This window comes from Trichoplusia ni, chromosome 12 (assembly GCF_003590095.1).
Source record: "Trichoplusia ni isolate ovarian cell line Hi5 chromosome 12, tn1, whole genome shotgun sequence".
NCBI classification, from domain to species: Eukaryota; Metazoa; Arthropoda; class Insecta; order Lepidoptera; family Noctuidae; genus Trichoplusia; species Trichoplusia ni.
In genome coordinates, this window is record NC_039489.1 from 10,986,096 (window position 1) to 11,011,830 (window position 25,735).

At 32.8% G+C, this 25,735-nt stretch overlaps 1 protein-coding gene across 5 annotated transcripts in view; it reads left to right on the plus strand.

Annotated features, from left to right (window-relative positions):
• Positions 1-25,735, plus strand: part of LOC113499420 (rho GTPase-activating protein 7-like) — a 247,081-nt gene that overhangs the window by 68,412 nt on the left and 152,934 nt on the right. The window contains exon 1 of one of the 5 annotated variants that reach the window (XR_003401106.1): positions 5,556-5,905. The exons of the other annotated variants lie outside the window; for them this stretch is intronic. The gene's annotated coding sequence lies outside the window, so the exon portion shown is untranslated. Of the gene's footprint in view, positions 1-5,555; positions 5,906-25,735 lie in introns of those variants that run through there. 5 annotated transcript variants of the gene reach the window in all.

Below are 25,735 nucleotides of genomic sequence, written 5' to 3' on the forward strand. Positions count from 1 at the left end.
CTTATGAGAATTTCACCGTTTTTTTGTTCTCTCTCGTAATGTTTGGACTGGCCTCTAGGGGTTAGGTCGTACAGCAAGCGGAATCGTTTTATTTATTTTGTGCCGTGTTTTTGTTGTGTAAAATGTTGCCACCGGGAATAATTGGTTGGAAATCAGTGTTTGGGTATAAACATGTTTGATATATTTGAATTTTGTGATAACCTTGTTTTTCTTTTCCTTATATAATTATTGAAACAAAAAAAAATACGCTACGACACAATGCAAAAACTTAAACGTAAGCAAAACTATTTTACTATTCATACTTCGACACCACACAAAACTTATTTCTCAGTCACCTATCCCGCTTACAATCGCACCTATACCTTACCCCTATATTTGTCCAACGAAAGTACGGTCTCTCAAGTTCGCTGGACATAATTTGATTATGTTAAGGGTGCGGTGAACGAATACTTTTCCATACAAACGTAATACCAAAATCATTGTCGCTACGAACATATCACCGACTTAAAAGTTATGTTATTCGGATACAGACGGTATTTATCTAGGTTCCTATTAAACTTTTAGTTAAAACATTCACTATTTACGAAATGAGAGCGCATTGCATTTCGTATATTTTAACACCGCTAACAGCATGTTTTGAAACTTAATATTTCTGTACTTAAAAACATTAATATTCTTAATATCCCTTTTAATAGGAACACAGATTATATAGTCTAGTTGCAATTTATCAAAAAAAAAGTGGACATATAATAAGTTTTCATTCATAATTTTTGGTATTACGGAACACAACCAAATTTATCACAAATCTGGAACCATATTATCGCTGTCGCATGTCTCACCAACGCCCGACACGCTATGTTTGTGTGCGTGTACGCACTGCTCGTGGCATGCGCTGGCGTTGGGTTCGACATTATAACTATTAGGTAGTTTACCGATGTAAAAGATTGTTTTGTTGTTTATAGTTAAATAAAGTAAATGATCAAGGGCGTCGCCAGCCGATGGCGCAGGGGGGGGCAAGTTGACTTTACTTACTACAATTCATACTTTTCTCATTCTCTATGAATGAGAAAAGTAGGTATGAATTGTAGGTATTCTGTGACAGTACAGAGTCCAATGTGTAAAGCTACAGGAGCACGAGCTCTTGACTATGCAATAAAAAACTTGTAAATAAGTTATAATAATATTTATTAGAAAAATAGAATAAAAAGGAGTTTGAATTTGAATAAGTGTACAGCGTACAGCGTATTTTGTTTAATTATCAGATTTTAATATTATAATGGTCGTTGTTTGTTTATATTAGGTTAATTAAAATATAATTTTCGGGGATTCATTGTAAACTTCTCGACCACTTTATTATTAAAATCTTGTAAGTTTCCATGTATAAGTTTTCGGTGCACACTCATCATGGCCAAACCATTTTTTAAACCATGTTTAAAAAAATACATACAGGGTCAGACATGTATTTTTGTAGTCGCTTAATGAAATAGATTCCTGAATTTTATTACCATTAATGAGTAAAAAAATAAATTCTTCGACCAATTTTTCACTTTTATTTTGTTTTTTAAACGTGTTTTTTAGTTGAAATACGAAGTAATTGTGAAAATAAAATTATTCCAAAATAATTTATGTTCTTTAGAAAATCGAACCCTATAGTTATTTTGACAATATTTGCATAAATTTTGTCAAAATATCAATTTGAACATCAGTCTAAATCACAATAAATTACTAAACGTAAGTGTGTACCGATCAGAACGGCGCGAGCGCCCGTCGTGGAAGGACCCGTGCAATTTTTTCCGTCGTCCCGATTTACGAGCGCTCACGAAATAAAGTGAATATTATACTACGACCACATAATTCTGATCCGCTTTGTATTTTTTTTTTTCGTAAGTTAGATTTTGTTTGTTTTCACATATTGTTAAGATGTGTTTTTTTTTGTAAAATAATTATATATATTTTTTTATTAATTGTTTGCAATAATTAAGTCGGTATATCAGTTGTCTGGTAAAATATATTTATTTTTATACTCTTTTTTTCTATTTAACATTGATTTATACGTAGATATCGGAAATTAATAGTTATTTTTTTAGCATTTTAGAATGAGAAACTGTCTAAACCGCATGGAAGAGGGTAGCACTTTTGTATCTGATCCGACGTAGACGACAAGGAAACACCGGCCCCATTGTACATCCACCCCGTGTTCTATTTAACCATTTTTTTATAAGTATCATTCGCTATAAATATTTTACATAATACCTATCAGTGTTTCTTTGTTTATTTTATTTAGCGTAATGTGTAAACGCATTACGCTAAATAAAATATTCAATTTTTCATAATCTATAATTTTTACCAAAACATATTACAATAACGGCTCAAGATTGTTTCGTCGGTCTTGACTCTCATGTTACTGATGTTACACTGTTTATATTGCATTCGTGTGATTCGCTACGCACACATAGACAATGACGCACTCTTTTACCTAAACTTGAGCGCAATCATTTTGTGAAATGGCTCTTAAGAGTGGAATTGGTGAATTCATTCGTGTTTCAACGCATGGGAATGATTGTTCAAGGCTTGAACTTCAAGCGAATCTAGTCAAATACTTAGGACTTTGGTTGCGTGATATTTGGCAAGTTTTTTAGAATCTCTAGGGGGGGGCAGCTGCCCCTTCCTGCCCCCCCTTGGCGACGCCCTTGATTCATTTTTGACGACGACGTAATAAGTGATAATTAAAATTAATAGTTAAATAAATTTAATAATTTGGACGGGGTAGAGCGAGGGCGAGCACATAGGTTTTGTTTACTTTTTGTCTGCTTTACTCTGGTATAACGCGCCTAGATTAATACCTACTCTGTCAATGTTAATTGGATTTCTCCTTTACTTTAAATTTGAGTGTTATAATGTATTTGTTGTAGCATTTGAATTTGAAATTATGGTTTCAAGTATAAATAGCAAAAAAAAATATTTTTCAAGGTTTTTTGACACTTTCATTCAATTTGACTACACGTATAGCCGAGCGGTTGAGGTTATCCCGCCTAAACAACTGGGCGCGACGTGTCGCGGGTTCGATCCCCGTGTAGGACAAGCGTTTGTGTGATTCACGAATGCTTGTTCTGAGGCTAAGTGTCTTTGTGCATGTGAATTGTATGTTTGTGAAAGCCCCGCAACACATGGATTAAATTCCTTAGTGCGGGAGTAGCTTTTTATAGTTTTTATCAAAAAAGAAAGAAAAAAAATCTTTTATATAAATAAATAATAAATAAATAAATAAATCCTGGGACAACTCACACACGGTTATCTGATCCCAAGCTAAGCAGAGCTTGTGTTATGGTAACCGGACAACTGATAAACTTACTTATATATTTCTAAATACATACATATTATAGATAAATTACACCCAGACACCAGAACAAATGATCATGCTCATCACACATCATTTGTCCTGGGCGGGAATCGAACCCACGACCTCCGGTATAGCAGTCAGGGTCACTAACCACTAGACCAACAGGCCCGTCAAAGTAGGCCCGTCAGTTTTATATCTGTGTAAGCACTTTAAGAAGACGAACTGATTTTAATGAAATTTGGCACAGTACCTACTACGTAGTACGTACCTACAAGCAAAGTAAAATTTTAACAAGGTAGGTATTTAAAAAAAACGTTTTAATCCCTACTATACCTAATATTATTATAAATGCGAAAGTAACTCTGTCTGTCTGTCTGTTACGCTTTCACGTCTAAACCACCGAACTGATTTTAATGAAATTTGGTACAGAGATAGAGTTGACCTTGAGAAAGAACATAGGATAGTTTTATCCCGGACTTTTGAAGAGTTTTCTTTCTTGGAAACGCGATATAACCGACATCGACGCGGACGAAGCCGCGGGCGAAAAGCTAGTAATAAATATATTTTTTATTAACTAACTATTTACTTACGAAATATTACCTAACCTTAATGTATGTACTGTTTAACATAATATTTAAATAAACCGCCTCTAGCATACCTACTTTAAAATTTTAAACGGAACTTGGTAACAGTTGTCGCTCGCTGTAGGTGATTATCGCGTAGGTATAGGCGAGTTACGACGGAGTCGACGGAGGCCTCTAGCCGATACATGGATGTGGTGGGAGTGAAATATTTGGAAAAAGATTTAATGCAAAAATGGCATAGTGTGAAAAAATAGGCACTCTTTCTTATTGCAAAAAAAATGAAACTTGGGTTGGATTACTTACGTAATATTTGTTACCTATTAGGTACCAAAAAATAAGTTTCATAACGAAAATGTATAAATAAGAATTTTTACATTGACCCGACCGGGGATCGAACCCGGGACCTCAGAGCTAGCGACACCTTGACACCGGTGCGTACGCCACTCGACCACGGAGGTCGTCGAAGTTACTTATTTTGGGTACCCTGCCTAAACTGTTAAAGATAGAACCATAAAATGTTCTAAGTAATTGTAGATCTTATAAATATCTACAAAAAAGTTCGCGACACACTATACCTATCTATGTCGAGTGAGGTACAATAACCATTTTTTTTATTGGAAAATCTTGATTTTTTTTGTTCTACATTTAAACGCGTTTATTTTACTCATGCTATTAATCCTTATCAAAATTAATTATTTCATCACTAAGTACAGTTAATGTAGATAATATTTGATCTTTGAATAATTAAAATTGGACGTTTGGTTCTGAAGTTATAACGAAATTAAAATATTACGATTTCTGCTGCACGGCCCGTTATGATATTGTTGTGGTTATAAACGAGAAGGCGCTTTATATTAGCAAAATATATGTATTTTTTATCCTCATAAGCTTTTTTAAGCTCATAAATGTTATCTATACTTCTATAGGTACTAATATATAAAGCTGAAGAGTTTGTTTGTTTGTTTGAACGCGCTAATCTCAGGAACTGCTTGTCCAAATTCAAAAGTATTTAGTTTATCATCACACTGCGACTAATAGGAGCGAAGATACAATGGAAAATGTGGAAAAAAAAATAGTGCGGGTATAAATTATAACTTATATCTTCTAACCACGCGGACGAAGTCGCGGTCGACAGCTAGTTTTGAATAAAGTGAATATGCGTGCGTTACGGTATGTTGGTATACCTATCTTTCTTTGGTGAGACATGCGAGAGCGCTAATATTTTTTGATAATCTGCAACTAGACTATATAATCTATGTTCCTATTAAAATGATATTAAGATTATTAATATTAAGAATTAAATTACAGAAAAAATAAGTTGAAAACATGCTGTTAGCGGTGTTAAAATATACGAAATGCAATTCGCTGGCATTTCGTAATAGTGAACGTTTTAAACTAAAAGTTTAATAGGAACCTAGATAAATTAAATACCGTCTTTTGGTATTACGTTTGTATTGAAAAGTTTTCGTTCATGTTTTATTTTATTAGATTTTTAGATTTAAGATACCTAATATCATTAAATCTTCTGATATAGCCATCGTACAATAATTTCCAAAAAAAGCATTACTGGTTTTTGTGTTCACCAACGGTTCCGAAAATTAAATGACAAAAATAAAGCATTTACTGAACAAAATTAGTACAATGCAGTGGTTATCAGTCATTATGAATGACTCGCTACAAACGTACTACACGCACGCACACAGCTACGCGCTGCGCCGCGAGAAGTCCGATAGAGATAGCAATGTTTCGTCGGATTTTTGGCTCGCGTCGAATTGCAGTTGCGCGCTGCTTACACCGGCCTCTTAACGTGAGAAGGCGGCGAACATTAGAAAGTGACAATTTCGCGTTGACTACTGTGTTGTTTGTTTTATTACGACATGACTTTTCTTCTCGGTTACGATGACAAATGTCAATGTGGCCTTGCGGTTCAATGGACTGCTTTGAGTAAGGTTGCTAGTTCGAATACAATGTAAGAAAGTAGGTAGGTAATAGGACATTTTCAAAGCTGTTGAGTTCTTCCTAAACAATTTTTATTAAGACTAAGAATATTCATCATCATCACCATCATCATCTCAGCCTATAGCAGTCCACTGCTGGGCATAGGCCTCTCCATAAGTTCTCCAGCGTTAAGAATATTAATGCGAAAGTATTGTGTGTATTGCTAGGTCAGTTTCGAAGAAATTTGACACCTAAGACAAACACAATATATCCTTCTTTTATTCGATGATTTGAAATCTGGAATCGCTAACCCTTAGCAAGCAAGTGTGGTGATGAAGAAACTTTAAACCACCTTTAGGAAATTTATAGAAATATTTAATTTCCTTAGTCATTCTTAAAATCCTGTAAAAAATCATCTCAGTCTAACGACGCGACGTTGATCTGAAAGTACTAAAACTCAAAGCCAAATCAAGATTGTATCTAAATAAAAAACGACATTGCCGCATGGTCAGATTTGTCAGGCCACTAGTATTAAGCAATCAAAAGAGTCTTTATATTTCCGAATATTTTATACCACTTAAGTTATCGAGGACGTGATAATAAAAACAGATATCGATAATTATAATAAAAAACAAAAAGCTACAGACCACCCAGGCTACATTAAAATCGTTTAATATCTTTATCGATATAATCGTTATATCATCGATTTGAATCGATTACATATCGTTGGTGTGCGATATGTCTATAAAACTTCGGCACTTATTGATTAAATCGAATTCGAAGTTGAGTGTCATTTGTTTTGATTCGATTCTTAAATGTTTTCTACGGCTGTACTCTTGGTAAATGAAGTATAATGTAATTTGACAGTTTCGCATTAAAAAAAGAGGTTTTATTCATAGTTTTATACAAGTAATTTAAAACTTTGCTTTATGGTAAGAACTAGGTTACGCAACGTTTCATGTTTTGCATGCCTATCAGGACTGTGTATACGTTATGCCCGTATAGTATTATAAAGGCGGAAGGATGTAACTTTTTCTATCTATCTGCTAGGCTGAAAACAAGCAGCTTTTCTGTCGCCATCAACATCGACCACGTGAAGTGACTAAAAAGGTGTCGCTAGCTCTGACGATCCCCTATCCCCGGTCGGGTCAATGTAAAAAATCACCTTTCGACATTGTCTCGGGTCTGGGTGTTTGTGGGACCTTCGTTGTATCTGAATTCCATAACACAAGTGCTTTAGCAACTTACTTTGGGTTCAGAAAAAAATATGTGATGTTGTCCGCATTTTATTTTATTTGTTTTATTAATGAAAATAACTTCAAATCTCGCTTGACTAAAAAGCTGCTTCGGAAACCTTCAAGTGTTCAATCTTGTCTATAAAACCAAAGCCGGCAATCCATCAGAAGTCATTCTTTTGCATGCCTAGCAAACAATGCGTACTGTAGGCATTTCGTGCTACGCAAAGAGTTTCACATTGTTACTACAATACATAGAAACTTGATGATCAACTCACGAATAATATTGTGTAAGACATGTTCACACAGGTCTTCAAGAATATTTAGTGCTGTAGTGGGAAAGAGACACCGCTAGGACCAGTGTAGAGCGCCATCTCGCTGTAAGTAGAGTTTTGTTTAAGAGCTAGTGGTTTAGACACTGAGAAGCTAGAAGATAAGTAATATAAATAAAAATTAATTTACCGCCTCTCGAATAATTATTTAATTTGGGTTTGGGTAAAAAATATTTTCTTATTATATTATATTATTTGGTAACTAATCGCACAACGGTTTCAAGGTTTCAAAATCTGTGTATCACATGCACAATAAACTTATTTGTATTTTATACAGATTTTGCTTTCATAATTAATCTCAATCTATTTTTAATTCTTCATTATCATCAATACAATGTGTGGTCCTATTGTCCTTGCCCTCCGTATCGCAAAACTTGGGGCAAAGTTTAAAGATAATACCAGTGTATTTTATTCTATTTTAGAAGAAATAAGAAACTTCATTTTGCACCCACACGTATTGAAAGGAGATTAGATTTGCATAGAAATAGTATCGTATAGTTTTCATTCTGAGTATGCAAGGAGTTTTGAACCGCGGTATACGATGAACTGGAATTTACGTTGAAATGTACTTTTGAAAACAAACACTAGTGCGCAGTGACATGCTTTCATCTAATATATGAAATCCTGAAACTTTGTGTGCATATTGGATAGGTATTGAGAATCGGTCAACATCTATTTTTCATCCAAGTTCACGTTTTTTTACAACTACAATTTTGTACAAATGACGCTTGCTGGGGCAGCTAGTATTAAAATTATTATTGAAGCACTAAGCTTATTTTGAGGATATTTTTTTGAATGAACAATTTTTATAAAATATATTTTACAAATAATTAAATAAAATAAGAAATTGGAAGAAGCTCGGATTCATAAAATTCTTTAAGCCTCAGATCGAAAAAAACATTTCGACATATAAAATCATGTTAAAGAATTTATAAAAACGCAAACGCACAAAAATTACGTCAAAGAATTATTTATAAGATTTCTGTAAAGCTACAAAATCTATTTCGTTATCAGACTGCTAAATTACTCATAACCTATGACCAAAGCATTATATTTGCTCAAAATGATTAAAAGCAAAACTTACTCAACTAAACACGACATACTCATCTGATAATTGGTCTGAAAATAAAACAAACCTATACAAATAGTTTGTTATTCTTTTCTACCATATATACCTTTATTTCTTTGAAGGACGTCACTTCAATTGTTATCTAGTTCATTTGTAGCGTACTTAACCTAGTTTGTTTCATCTGTAGTAAATCAATGATTTGAATTGTGGGAACTGCTTGTAACAATGGCGTGGTATGGTGTATCAATATTTGTTAGGTTTCAAGGTATTGTATTGTAAGTCTTAATATGAGCTATAGACATTAGCGCCGGGCGCTTGGAAAGGTAGAGTTGCCAGTTGTATAGCAGAATAGTACGCGTGACAAATTTTTTTTTTTTTGAAATGTTAGTTTGAAAACAAAGGCGTCGCCAAGAATTTTTTTTTTATCATGGCTAACAAAACTAACTTTATAACTGACATTATTCATTTACAGGCATTTAGAGTACATTAGTACTAACATTATCAGCTTACGTAACTTGCATGTTTCCAAGCAAAAATGCATTCCAACAAAATTCATCCAATACCTGTTTAAAACTCAACAGTATATAAAACCATGGCATAGCAATCACAACATGATTCATACGATATATTTTTTCAAAAGAACAAGTTCAAAGATTATGCAAATCAGAAGCGCAACAAGGAAGAATTAATGTCAATCGAGACGTTATTAACCATTCACTGTATTAATGCTTTCATGTTTTAATGTACCAACACAAACATGCAATCTACGAAATCAATTTTGAACCTTAAGGCGAAGACAATAAAGTTCTCAAGCTTGTTTATGAATCGCGAGAGAAACTGGGCGTGACTGACTATAAAGTCAATCATGATACACTCAATTGTTTGCTGATATCTTGATTTGGCAATCTGGATCATCAATTTTAAACTCTACACAACCGAATATAGAGTCCGTTATTATGTGCACCTCTTATGGGAATACCACAGGAGTTGTTTCGTTGTTTCTCTGCTTATATTCGCAAATCCTATAAGACTCACAAAAAGTCCTTTTGTCTTCTTGATTTAACGAAGCGTATAATTGAGTGGACAAAAAAATTTAAAGTTAAACAATGAGCTTATGGTCATACAAACAGAATTAGAAACTACTAACATGGGCATCTGCGCATGCTCATTAGGATCATTTCAAATGCTGTGATTAAGGTCGTGTGCTTATCCTGTTTGTTAAGGGAAGTGTTTGTGGTATTAGTCATGGTAGGAATAAAAATATGGTATGACACAGCTATTTATTTAACCAGTTTAAATAAAAAAACGTGTTTTTACCATCATACTAGCTTTTTGCCAGCTATGTTGGGGTCGATGCAGCTTGGTACCAGTGTTTTACAAGGAGCGACTAGAGCCTAAGCCAGATATATAAATCTCAAATGCATGTCGGCACATAAGACAAAATAATGACTTGTACCATAAAAATAAATCGCGGCGCTTGAAACAAAAATGTAATGAACAACATAAAATTCAGTGTCCATTCACGCCAAATTACATCAGATATATTTGCGGTTTCATCATGTATAGCAATAACAATAAACCTATTACGTGTTTCGGTATTTCCAGAAATTAGTCTCGACACGAATTGTGTGTGTCCAAAAAAAAACAAAAGAATTAATTGGACAAATTAATTCTTTTGTTTTGGACAAAACTTGGTTTTAGGTAGAAAAATGCTTTCTTTTCCAAAATTGTCTCTGATGAACAATTTAAACAGCCGTTGATATCTGTGCCACTCAAAACCCACATTTTGGTAATGAAAAAACATATTTAATTAGCATAATTGAACAAGTTTGTCCCCTTTGTGTTTTAAGTTTGACTATTTGTTGTTCGTTTAACCTGGTTGTCTTCTAGAAAAACATGTTTTTCTCAGTTTTTATTTAAACTATTGTACTTTCGGAGTCACCACTCACCATCACCAACTTATGATCTGTTTAGACTTTTCTATCTACGAATATTAAGAAATCAAATCTTGAATAGCAAATTGTATTTTGAAATTAGCTAGGGTTATTGAAGGAAACATTATGACCTTATTTATCAGTTACAATTTACAGATCTGTGATTTGACATCCCGAACCATTTTTGATGTAATAATCTAAACCACAGTTACTGCCGTCCTGTCATCTTTGACATTATCTCCACCATTTATTATAATGATATCTCCAAAATCTTCATCAGTGGCTTTAGCGAAAGCGTCGCCCACCCGAATTCCCTCCGATTGATTCCACGTACGAACACCATTTTGATCGATTTTCTTCGCCATCTTTATTTGATTTTGCACTTATGTCCGTTTGTTTTCCGCCTCCGTAATGACTTTCGATTCCGAGTTGTCGGTAAGTATTTGTACAATGTTGTTATTAGGTGTTCTCTATTTTGTTAGATGAAAAAATAGACTTACAAGACTTTCTGTTTTAAGTAATCTAAATAGAAGGTTAATTGCAAGTTATGATTATTTGTATTTGTATATGCACAACTGCTAATGACGTTTGTAATATAAGTTCAGTAATTATAATCCATTTTTATGAATATTTTCCTGTTGCGTTCTAGTTTGTCTTCTAGTAATTAAATATTTATATTAATATCCTGATCGGTCATTATATTTTCTATACCATTTATGGAGATAACTAATGAGTGGTTTCATACAAATGCAGAATGGAAAAGAACAGAATGATGTTTGGTCATATTTCTTCCATTGACCAGTCGGTCCAATTTAAGAATGTTCTGGTTTTCCTCAGGAATTTCTTAGAATCTTTATGTTGCTTTGATATTGTTATGGTTGACTCATACCTTTAGTACTTATTATAATGCTTTACATATTACGTTTTATGATTTAATGCAACACAAAGGAATTTGAAATAAATATTCAGCATTATAAAACCGATTCGATTTGCGGTCTTCAATAGGCATACGCAATCTATTCGTTACAGATTTTGGTGAACTCCATGCAAATTAGTTAATTGCTCTTAAGGATTGGAATAACAAGTTTTTTTTAACTTAGATTTTTTATTTAATAGGAATCTAGTTAGGAATGAAATGCGGAATATTTAGCGTCGGTAGATTGATTTGATTCACGTGTTTGGTTAACAAGGCGTGATAATAAATCGAAGGTCGATTTTAGGTTTTATGGTTTAATCAATATCATTTATTATTTTCGTGTACTTAATCATTACTATTGAAGATGTACCACTCTTGCAATTAAATCCTTGTGTCGCGTGGGGTTTCACAAACATACAATTCACGTGCGCAAAGACACCCAAGCTCAAGACAAACATTTGTGAACCACACAAATGTGGAATATCACAAAGTTACATCTCCAGCCATCAAAAACACAATCACGACGTTCCACAGATCGTAATACCAGAATGTTTCCAAAACCAATTCTTAGTTAACAAACAAACAGAAATCAATAAGAAACAAACAAATGAAGCAAAGGCATTCAGAATTCTCGAAAACCAGCTTCGAACACTCGTCCGTATTAGCCAAACAGGTAATAAGAAGACAATATGCCGCCGAACCTTACCGAACATTGCTAAACACCGGCATTCCACAAGGGACTAACATTCCACTATAATCACTCTAAAACAATGAAAACAACACTGTTTGTATAATGGTGAATTTTGCACCTCCTAAACTTGGCTGTGGTTACGTTGGCTATAACTACCTTTTGTCTATGTCTGCAGATGCTTGGAAATATGTTTAGTATAATATGAACTTTACATATAGAAAACATTTCGAAATTGCATGAGTATATTCCAAGGATAGGTACTTCCATCATCAAAAATGAAAGAATTACAGCAAAAAGAGAAAAATCTTTATTCGTTAAAATTACTATAGGTAGGTATTCCAGGACTTCGTAGTTTTTCAAAAAATATACCTAAAATTTAGGTGCCATTGTCTCGCCAATTATATCAGTCAAATAGACGCACTATTTCAATTTAAAATTCGCAAGAACGAATTATGAGCAACTCCACTTAATTCAAACGGTAGATTTTATATCAAATCTTTCTAAATCGAAAACTGATTTAAAGCTACTATCAATTGTCATTTCTAGAATAGATCAAAGAGAACAGTTCTTCTATCTACTGATCCGCTTGTATCATGTATACTACAGAAAAAATAGTCCACCATTCACACATATCTACATACATTGGAATGGTCTTTATAAATACTGTTTGCAACAAACATTCAATTCCGATTGTCGGATATGAGAATACAGAATAACAATATAGATTATCTGGTGCGTAAATATTGTCATGATTGTCATACTCTACTCGTAGTACATTGCTGCTTTGTTATCAAGAGTTTACAATGTTTTGTTATTGGAAAACTGCATGTATGGTGCGCTGTTTATTCTGTTGTGTTTATTACATTTCTTGATGTATTATTTGACGTTTTGATGTTTGATGGTGCATCTGCAGTGTCTTTTGTTTAGAAAAAAATATCATAAAATATTTTTTTGTTTTTATTTGGTTGTAATTGAATTATTTTTATACTATACCAGGATAATTAAAAAAATAAATTACGGTTTTCTTCTGGCAAAGTGTGTGCAGTAACATAAACAGGGGGTACCAATAATTCTTCATTGAAAAACTATACAGTTTATGTCAGTCCATTATGTAACTTTTCAATGATCTTTCTTGGGGTTACATCACTTCGTTTGGACTTAGAATATCTGGGCAATCATAATGGAGCAATAGCTGATTTAAGAGCAGTAAAAGCATATCGCGGTTTCTTTATAATTAAGTTTCTCGTTCATCACTTAAAAACTCATACCAAAAACGACCTGCTTTTAATACTCCCCTTACAAAATACAAGTGTAATAACACACAGACATTTAGCAAATCATCATTAAGGCATGAAATACAAACCATTAAAGGTACCTCCATTACTTCATTCCTTGCTCTTTTTTTGATACCGAAAAACTCATAATCATTCCGTGTCATTGATTCCATATTGGATAAATAAACAAAATGCGGGTCCAAATGACAAGATAGTACAGTCTTCCAGACATGAGTAGTTCAAACTTCAATAGTCCTTATGACAGAGCAGTTGAGTTCACTTTTCGTAGTGTGTGGTGTTTCCCTTGCGGTTGACTGTATACTTGCAATTATTGCGCGTGCGTGGAATGAGTCAGCTACTTGATGTCGGATTCCACTGGATGGGGTCTTTGGGGCTTATTCCGCGACACAGCCTGATATTAGCGGCTTCCTAAAACAAATGACTTATGCCGTGTTTCCTGCTTTTCCATGATCGAAACTGATGTGAAGTATTTCTCCACCTCATTTCATAAGCCTAGCCGTTTTTCCAACTATGTTGGGGTTGGCTAACAGTCCAACCGGTTCTTTTTTCATAATATTGGGTTGGGTTTGTCAGGAAAACTAAAAAAGGATAATATAATCATTCATTACAATTACCTAACAGCATCTTTTGGGCGATATCTATAGGCGATTTTTAAATTTTTAAGGACCAGGTTAAAACATTGAAATGAAACTACTTTTACGGATTTTATCGCGGTTTAATTTTAGATTTTAGTTCCCGACGTTTCTAAAATTAAACCGCGATAAAATCCGTAAAAGTAGTTTCATTTCAATGTCTAACATTCGCGTAAACCTAAGAAACCGACCAGGTTAAAAATTATTCCAAAATACCCATCAGCAAAACTGTATAAACCACTAAGATTATTCTATTACTACCAGGACCACAGTCTTCATATCCAACGTCTTTCAGCATTTTAACCTTTAAACCAATTAGTTCTTCATTAAACCGTACTATTTATAGCTCGAGAATCAAACGGCGTCAAGCGCATTCCATGACAGTTCTGACATCTCATGAGTCATGGCGATGTTGTTTTGTTTTCATACAGTTCCGCATCATATGAGGCTATATCTTTGTTTGCTGTAATATGAGTAAACTTGTATTGCAGATTATGATAATGTTTCATACTTGTGTACTTCAAACAAGTGAATAGGAGGAACGAAAGACGTACTAAAATTTTTGTTTCAGAAGCTTTAACATCCGTAGATGACATTATTGTAAATTGTTGGTCATGTCAATTTCCTTTAAGTTATTAATATTCAAAATCATTCGCTTTGTTATAAACATAATGAAATTAAAAAAATCTACCTATAACTAAGTCCTATTCAATTACGAACTATTCTCCTAGGCTAAGTTAAATAGAAATCAGTATTCACAGTTTCTAGATATACCTGCATACTGTATCTCAAATTAATTTCAATGACATAAGAACACTGCAATATAGGTTATATCAGAATCAAGTAGGTGTTTAGTGAAATAAGTGCTAACCGAGCTATACAATCCAATACAGAGAGGTACGATATTATAACCTCATACGCAATAATAAATATGACATCACATAACATGAAACATGCAAATCTGGAGCATAAAGTGATTGACACCCACATAATTTATCAAAAGATGTTATAATTAAGAACTTTAAGAAGAAATCAAATCAAAAACGTCAATATACCAATAAATCAAGCAAGACTTCTCAATCTTGAATATTTATTATCCAATCTCAATTCAAATATGAACGGGCAATCAGATTTTTCATTATTATTGATTCCACTGCTCAGCTTTTACGTAACTTGAGATTCTGTATTCGTTTGTCCTGAATACTGAGTACATGTTCAGCTGATGGTTGTATAAGGCTGATGATAATAAAAAATATCATCCAGAAAATGGTAAATTACCTATTTTATAAAGATATTAACGGATTTCCAATGTAGGATAACCTTGTCACCGAGTGGTGTTTCGTTGGAAGCGATTACTTCATCTTAAAGTGGACTACCATTTGGTTGTCCACAATTACCCTTTTTACACCGACAGTTATTTCATCCAGATTTTCCAGAAGGTATAATTCTGATATTACAAGCAGTTAGTGACTTAAATATTTGCAAAATCCTTCATGACAATCTGACACAGAAATAACATCTAACACAAAACGTATATTAATGACCACGATTAAATGTAAATTACTCTATGGTTTTGCAATCAACACCCATATGATTATAGTTTCAATTTCATCGTGTAATCAATCAAGCACACGCAATGGCTCCATTCATCCTATCCTTTCACCTATAAGGTCATTATCTATAAAGCTAGCGCTAATTCTAGGCAGTAATACAGGGCTGCGCCCACGCAACTCAACTGATCTCAAATCAATGCTTGCTATTGTATTTAAGGTACCCTCACATTGGGTATTTTGATTTAATCCATTCTTGAACGAAGATTTTATGGATATTGGTATAATGCAGCAATTTTCAGTCAGAAGGTATTATCTAAAGTTTCTAGATATTTTTCTAGTACTTAGTAGATTTGAAACACCGTGTGGAAATTGAGATTATTTCATGGGATTGTTTAAAACCGGCGGTTTGGCGTTCTTGAACTCTGACAAGCCACCATGTAAGTTCTTGTAATTGAAATTACATACAATTCATTCGCAAAACTACAGACATTATAATCGCAGATAATATACCCCTAGATCAACTATCCCTGTATGATAAGATGAAGTCTTTCTAGACCATGTCTTTAGGATTTTGGCTCCAAATTCATGAGTCATATCAGTTGTATTAGTCCAGTCACTTATTACTACGAATTGAAGTCCGAGGGACCACACATTGAATATCAATGAGGTTTTTGTCTGTCAGTATAATTCGAGACTTGGATTGGGCGTTACTGGTCTAAACGGTCGGTGTTATGTTATGTCAATCACATTTTGACGTTAATGTTACCTCCTGTTTCAAGTGTTACATTTATTTCAATATTTTTTGCCCCGATTTAGGATGCTTCGATAAGATTTTATTCATAGTATATTATTTAAAAAAATTATGACGATAATATTTTAGACATATTGTCATTAGTATTTCAGGACATAATATAGTTTTTTAGTACCGGTAGCAGAGACACTTAAAGCAGGACCTTTGACGATGTTGAAAGGAGACGGCAAAAAATATAAGTTTTAAGATTAAAAAACCAACCAAGTATTTTTGGGAGATCTTATTTTATCCCCATTAGTACAAATTGATTAAATAGAGTTTCAATATATCGTATTTACTTTCCAATTCAATGAAGTACTAAACCAAAAAGGGGTTTACCGAAATAGCCTCAAGTATTTACTTGGACGGAGATTTATATCCACAAGCAATTGTTCGGTTTGATGCCGACTTTTATCTAATTCTATTTTGGGTTACTTGGCTTATTTGGGGTTTGTGACCCTATTTACGATCCTTATTTAAAACATGTACTTTTTGTGAAAGATTTGTTTCATTTAAGTTATTTTTTGTTTTGGTGTTTGACTCATTGTATATATATATCAAAAAAAAATCTGTTTATTTCCATAAAAAAAAAATCTAAATATTACATAAGTAGCAAAAATCTATTACGTCTAGATTGTAGGCCCTTATGGAGTCACAGTCATATATTAATGTACTTGGTTGGAACTAGGTTTTTAAAGGTTTAAGGTTCTTTTTCTCTCATTTTCGATGTACAGTTTAGGTACATTCGTCATCTTCATGCGTTATTTTTTATCTTTCTTCATTACTTTGAGATTGCTTGCCAAATGTTTTTCGTGTTCTAGTAAATTCTGAAACTAAATTTTTCATTTGTCTCACATTCAATAACGTTCAAAATTAAATGTCACAGATTTCCTGAATTATTCGTTTTCCAATTGCTAGTGAACTGGCAGCTTCGAAATTATTAATTCAATATTCCTTTGCAATACCAATTCAGAACTTAGCAATCGTTCTGTATTAGCAAGGATTGTGTATGGTGCTCTTAATCCGAGCCCGCCTGCACAGTGTTTTATGTGTGAACCAAGTGCTTGCAAATTATTGGCAGCACTGAAATAATGGACGATTCTCGGTAAGGCTTTATTAGTCTCAGTTAAATGTTAAGGTTTTAATACAAGCGTGGGATGTATGAGTATTGAGCATTATTTTAGCCTAGGTATAAAGTTTACTAGGTTAATTCATGGTGGCTATAGATGTTTGACTTCGGTTTTACTGGAAGCTGTTGACAATAGTGTTATTAGCATCGAATTTATAATCGATAAATTGTTTTTTGTATCGATTGAATTTCGATTCGATTTTAATCGATGACGTCATACGTAAAAGATTTTATTCCTATCAAACGTTGAATGTACCTGAGTGCCTTTTACATTTGCAAATATAATTCCCTTTTTATTACAATCAACTTACCTAGTCAGTAATACACTTATAAAAATCACTTTCATTTCAAATTCGACCTTAATGTCAAGTAAATTAGATAAAATATTTTGTGTTTATGTATATTATTTATGTTTGCAAAGAGATGTACATTAATTGTAAACGGCCAGTTATACGCATAAGTAGGGTTCTAAGTTCGAATTTTGAACGAATACGATACAAGTTTCTAATCGATTTAAAGGCGATTTTACGATTAAAATGAATTGAAAATTTGAATAAAAGGAGTTTTAACTGTGAAATCATAAATTATTAACTTCCTCACGCCTTTTAAGTGGTCATTTGCCAAGGCGTTTCAATTTAGCCTACATTTTATTTTCAACCAAACAAACCCTGCACAATTCAAAAACCTGAATAACTTACGCAAGATATAATTATTAGATAATGGTCTATTTAGGAAGAAAATGACACGTCAGTCATCGTATAATTGCTTAAGCAACTAAAATCTCGTCGCTATGAACAGGCCCGACCCGCATTCGATCCAGCCATAATCGATTAAACACATCATCGTTTTTAAACCAATTAGTGGAGTTCAACACCGGAAATCACAACTTAATCGACTAAACTTGACTATTTTATGTATCGATATAAGTTACGTGCCTACATAATTACTTATTTGTTTCGTAATTTTTCTTTTCAGTGTTGCAACTTAATAAAATTGTTTACCGTTAGAATGAATACTTTATTATTTATGAAGTTGTTGTTCTTTTTCTGTATTAAGAAATGTTTTAATTAATTATAATACGTGCATTTTTTTTAAATATGCTTATTTAAAATTCAAGTTTTAATGCAATAAAGACAGCTTGTTGCATTGCAAGTATCTTATAAGTGATGTACCTTAAACATTATAAAATACTACCATTCCTTTGACTACTTAACAACTACGCTCTTATCGAAACGAAATTCATTCCTAGTGTCATATTGATATCAATGACATAAAATTCAGTTTTTATTGGACCATAAATTACATGTCGTATAGATCCGATGTAGTCTATGACCCAAATACTTCTGTCAAATGACACATGAACCCATAAAATTTATTCAAACGTTCATTTTAAATGCTATACACAACTATTCATAATTATTGTCATTAATTAATACATTGTATATTTAAATTCTAGTTTTTAAGGAAATTTGAACTTTATGTTTTAGGGTTTAGGGTGTTAATTTGATAGTTTAAGTATTTGTAAATGGGGTCAATTTAGCTTGTTTTAATTTACAGTGTTAATGTAGTTGATTCTTTTGATAGTAACTTAGTTGTCTATAGTTGCATTATAATTCAACTGTTTGTTAAATACTTTGAAAAGCTTGTGTGCATTAAAACTAAGCTTCACTTTCTGAATAGATAGAGAAAACAGTGATGATGACAAATTCATAAACGTTATGTCATCAAACATCAAACCTACGTCTTGTTTAGATTTTCCCTTTGTTTATCACATTTTACTTTAGCATTCATCCTGGACGCTTACAGCAAGAGATATTCCTGCTCTTTTTTAAATCCTTTACCCATCTTATCCATGGCCTAACGGGATATCGCAGTCCAGGTCCTGGCCACTATTCAGTTATAAATTTACTCCATCTACCATCATCACATACGCCAATAAGAAGATATATTTAAGATTGATATTAGTAAATGAAACTTAAAAAAATACATAAACTTATCGTTATTCCAAGATCATGATATATTTATGTTTGTCAATTAGTTTTATTGCTAACATCAAGGTAAAGATTAATTTGATTATAAATCTGATTAAGAACATCGTTAATTAGTATATCAAGTTTATTTTGGTAACATGTTGTCTATGGTTAGTGAGAACTGTGGTCATTACTTTTTATGAGGTCTTTTAGTCATAGACACCACACACGATGTTTGACCTATTTTGTTTGCTTTATTTTGTATTTTTTTTATTATACATATGCAGAAAGTGCTGCGAGGAAATGGACGTTAGTTTGAGTTAGCTTAACGCAGAATAATTAAAAATCAATACAAATATTTATAAAAATTAAACAATACGAAATGCTGGTCCCACAAGTGGATAAAATTCTGTCCTAGGATAACCACAACGATAAATTTAAGTTCCAGTTAATAACTTTGAATTTAGAGAGCACTAAATATTAACAAATTATACAAATAAAAATAAAAAATAGCTATTTTTAACATGTATACAATTAACTTTCTATAATATTAAAAGTTCGATATTCTTCTTATAAACGTAAAAGAATCAAAGTCTGCACAAAGCTAAATTTCTTAACATTCTTGGAAATATCGAGAGATAATGTGCCGAACGTGCTCATTCATTGAAATATGGTCACGGAATGACAATTAAAATTGACTATTCATATTCTCAGTGAATTTGTATAACGTTTTATTACTTCACAATAACAACATTTGCTTACCAGAGAATCATTGTTACGTACCTACATAACCTTACAAATTACGCCAATACGCTAGAACCTTGTCACATTTCAACCGATTTGACGTCAACTTGACTTAATAAAGCAAAAATAGCCTGCCATATTATAAAATAAAGAGTCAATTTATGTCACCAAAATGGCGGCCAATCGCATTGGCGATGAATTCTAAAATAAAAATAAACTTATTTGAAAATGGAGTACAATTTGCTGTCATTTTGTTATTTATTTTTAACATAATCCAGCCAGCTAGCATTCGCAATTCAAATCTGTAAATTGCTGGCACAGCTATTAATCCTAAAATGGCGGAATAGACAATAGAACTGATATTAAATAGTAGTTCTATTACTCAATGACCCGAAATAAATTCTATTTGATTATCCAATAACCTTTTATTGGTCAATATTATTTTGCTGACAAGTCATATTTTTGTCACATATTGCGTTCGGTCCTCAGTCGTTACGTCATATGTTTATATTGTTTTATGTATTGAAACTTTTTTTGCAGACCAACTGTTTCATTCAGCAACGTTTCAAGAAGGTTTTATGCTAGTTTGCATAATGCCATAATCTACTTTTATTTGCCGACTCGGGAAATGTAGTAGCATATGAATATAAAACGTGTAAAAATGTTATTTTTGTATAAAGTGTGTTTTATATAGAAAAGTATTGTTTTGTCCCGATAAAATAAATTGAAAATTTACTCTTCACTTATTTCTCAACTAAGCTTTACGCAGACAACAGACAAAGACTTTGTACTTTTGAGTTCTATCCAGATACTTTACCGTATTTAACTAAGTGCTCACATTAAATACTGAACCGAAGTTATAATCCACGCCATTCATGTACCGTCTAAGATATTACTGTAATATTTCTCCCGAAACAATACGAAAACATATCTGAGCAAGCAACTTCATTTCAACGTTAAAATTTGCGAATAAAAACCCTCAAGAATATCTAAGTAAGTGAAGATTAATGTTTGGAAAAAATGGCGGTGTTCCCCAGAAATATTAGTCTGAATTTCATATTGTTTGTTTTAGGGGTAAGTAACCAAAGGGTAAAGTATGACCCTATAAGTGACTTCCTTGTTTGTACGTCAGTCTAATATTTTTTTCATTAACCTAGAAGTAGATTGCTGAGTATAACCTAGTTGGACTCTCAGGGAATAAAAATGAAATGTTCTGGTGGCAAATACACAATTATTATTTGACTGTTGAAGTTTTCACGGATGATGTAGTTGCCGTTATAACAAAGAATACTAAAAAAGTGGAATTTAATGAAAAATTAAGTAGGATCCCATTACATATACAAAATATTTTCGACGTTTTCATACATAATGGTACGGAACCCTACGCTCGGAGTCAGACTCGCGGTTGCCCAGTTTTTGAATAAGCTGTTCTTTATTTAAAATATGACAGTGCTTCGGCGATGTGTTTAATTGGAGTTCATAATTAGGGCTTAGTTTGAAATATTCCGTGCTTTTTTTCTTCTTTTGTTTTGATCGTTTAATTTGTCTTCTCCTTTTAGCGAGAGTATACTCAACTTATGTGATTATTATGTTAAGATCACAATCACTATAATTGAAGTTGATTTTAAACATGATTGAAAAAGGTTTTACAGCTAGTTTGATTTTTTAAATATTTAAATTTCAATATCATCATGTTTTCGTTCTGTTCTTGGTAAATTAATGGTACAAAAGAAGACATAAACGTAACAATACCATTGGTATTTGCTCTACTACCTTACATCTGTCACTAATTTGACCCTTAATACCAACAAGTAAGGTGTATTTTAATTTACATTCCCCACACACCAAAACTTTCAACCTGTTTAAATAAAACGTTGAATAAACAAAAATTAAAAGACACATATGGTTCTAACATCATTTCTGATTTACATTTTGTTTCTAGGAAGGAGCATTTCCGTGCGATGCCATATACTTTAACCTTCGGCTATGACGCGCGTCTTAAAAGACTCGCAGAGACTTTAAAATCACACAACCAAAGAAAAATAAAATCAGCACCCGCTAAAATTTTGAAAGTTTTAAACCTAAAAACCTTTTTTTTAAACTAAATTTTAAAACCAATTGCATATGAGAATAAAAGCCGGTAAATAGTGAGTAAAGACTCGCAACCTATCAGATTTATGATTGTTTGTTGTTTCAAGATGAACAAGATCATTGAAAATTTTAACTATTTAACTATATTGGTTTATGTGATAAAGCCTGTTCACAGCCAGTCAAAGGCTTCCCTTTTAACCTTAAAAGTATCATAGTGGTAATAACTGCAACTAATCGTATACCTCGGAAACATACCTTAAGATATTAAGCATATGTCAAACTGTGTTGGCACAGTTGTAGACCAGGTTGTATTGAAGGCCTCAGCTATTGAATAAACATGAATCATTAGTACCTTGTATATCATTACTAAGAGATATGTTTCAATGTTGTACTTAATATATCTCAATACACGATCATTTGAATTTAATTACTTATTATGCGTCTTCTTAAGTATCGTGCCATTCTATGGTCAGAGTAGAGGTTGGCATGAAGTAATGTTTCAATCTTTGTATGTGACAAACATTGTCAGTACAACAAATATTGAGCCAATGTGTGATGTATTTATTTGTTTCTAATAGCATGGAGACTTTAAATTTTTAAAAGTTTTATCGTATTAAGGACAATTTTTGAAGAGACGGTTATTTTTAACCAACTTAAGAAAAGGAGGAGGTTCTCAAAACTCTCAATCTAATTCCCTTATGAAAGTATTAAAAATGTATTAAAAAGTATTAAAATCATAATGATAAAGTGGTTTCAACTATAAGCCATCACGCAGTACATAAATATAATCCTATACAATTACTATTATAACACAATTTCTCATCAGAAGTCAATCCCATAATACAACGTTATTCTCCAATCAATAGTAAAGCACTCTTGAAAGTCAATCCACAAATTACCTGCGATATCGAAATACTTCGCAACTACAACAAAAACATCGATAACAGTCACGTACCTATCACAATAAGTGCGAGAGAGACAGCTAATAATGGGAGCTGTCAAAAAATTCTTGACGTTGAGTAGTCGAGACTCAAAGAATGACATTGGGGTCAAGACGATAATTTTGACCGGTGGTCAAGGGCGTTACTATGAATATGAGGCCATGAACTGCAACACTTAAGAGCTCACGAATTTGTAAAGTACCAACCGACGTCGGTAGTGGTACTTGGTACTAATGGTGCTTATACTGCGTGAAGCAATACTTTTGTTCGAATGCACGTTGCTAGAAAAACAATTGCTCAAATAGGCTGAAGTTATTTTCTTTGGTTGAAATTTAATGGGGTTCGTAATTTCTTAAGGTGGTCTTTGAATTTAATACTTATATTTGAAGTATTAATCTGCGCTAAAATTATTTGTTTTCATTTCGTAACTTAATTAACAAAGATATAATAATATTATGTTCACGCATATTTATCAGGATTGCCCGACTAATTTCGGACCCAACCAGCGTTCTTTATCATGACAGGAAGCGGCAGCTAGTGGCAATAAAAAGGAAAAACGATAAATACCCGTGAAAAAGCCGTCGTCATTCAAATAATTATACAGGTACTGGAATTAATGATGAAGTTATTGACTTAGACGACGCAATGCATCATAAAGAAACTGATGGTAAAACTTGCACTACGCCTTACTATTGGAAAACAGGCCAGTAATGATAGCAATAAACCATAACAATTCTCACACTTAATTAATGTGAAACAAACAACTGCAATAAAACACACAGTTTTAGTAGCTACTGCTATAAAGAAATAGCCAAATAGACATTATTATCGCGTGGGAAACGTTTAATTTACAATCATTGATAAAACGCAGTTAAATCGAGAGTTGACAACTTTAATTATGGACGATGTGTGAAAAGTAATAATTCAAGAGAATTTCTAAATAGAAAGATAAAATACTTCGATTATAAAGAAATTAATAAATTAGCACTTGTCACACCTACAGTAAATGGTCCCATTGAAAAATTTCCAATAGCCATGCCTGGTGAAGATGGAATATTTCGTGAACAAATGCCTTCACTTAATTTGGACAACCGGATGCTATCTTTTGGGCAAATGGGTAACATTTTATCCAATCAAAGATTAGATAGAGAAACTGAGTTATAACTCGATGCGGCACTTTTTTGAAAGGAATAAAGGGTATTTAGGAATATTGGGTTAAGTTAATATTTAATACAACATTTTGGCTTTTGTTTTTTGGTTTGATCGTTGTACAGTTTCTTGTAGAGCGTTTTACAAATGAATGGAGATGCTTTGTTGGTAATTTAATAGAAAAAAGGAGTTGTAACTATTTTTTAAAACAAAGCAACGACAACGGCTGAAATAATTGTCGATATAGTTTACCATTCTTGCCTTTATTAAAACGATGACGTCTTCATTTCTAAAAAATAAAGGCTTTTGGCATAAAATGGCGTAATTAATTAGTAATAAAAATAGCTTTTAAACTGTACTCACAAATCAATTCCCAAAAAGAGCCTTAAACCTAATCCAAGTTTAAGAGAAATCCGGTAAACCACTTGCAATGTACAATCTTAAATCCCACGGTACGAAAAAGTTCAATCAGTAGGCAGATTGGAATGAAAATCATGGCTTATCTATCTATCCGAATTTAATCAGTGATTCATTAGCGGAAACTAAAAAGATTCTTACCGAACGGATGGTATCAATAAACATAATTATAAAACTTAATTTATCTGAAACATGTTTGAGACCAGATGTGTTCTAATTATTCTTGGCGGCGTGTTTCGTGAATTTGTATGACGTTCAAATGATTCGAATTTTGATTTAGTATGATTTGTTCGGTTATGTACTTGATAATTTTAGTTTCTTGACGATGTAGATATCAGTGCTTATATTATAAGCTTATAAAGATCGACTATTGCTATGAATGAATTTAAAATGGGTCTTAAGATCGTTCCGCGATGGATCGCTTCGACCACAGCATCTGCTTTGACAATATAATATTTAGAAAAGTCTGTCTAAAAGTAACGTTCATTCATTGTAGATTCAAAAATAGGCCTTAATAAACCATTTTCCCTCATTCATTTATCACAAAATGCTTTTAACAATAATTGGGGCGTGAAAATCACTCGTTTATACCAAAATACGATACACACTTCGGCAATTCACATCCGACTGGTTTTTAAACGTTTATTTTTAGTCAAACACATGTTAACCCATGTATGACAAATACTGGTACGGAATATACTAAAGTGAGTATCAAATATTAATACGCTAAGGAGATTATTTAACGATATTCAGACTTGGACCAAACTGGTACAAAACTACGGACCAAAAAAAAGAATAGTTTAAAAATACCTTTTCAAATCAAAGTGAACACCAGCCATTAATATTCAAGCTTTACTTAAAAGAAAACTCACGGCAGCATACATCAAAATTCAAAAAACAAAACTGACAAATAGTGATGGGATGTTGCGTCGACGTTGAATATCGAACGCAACGACCGCGCGTCCCCAATTAATAATTTTCCGGC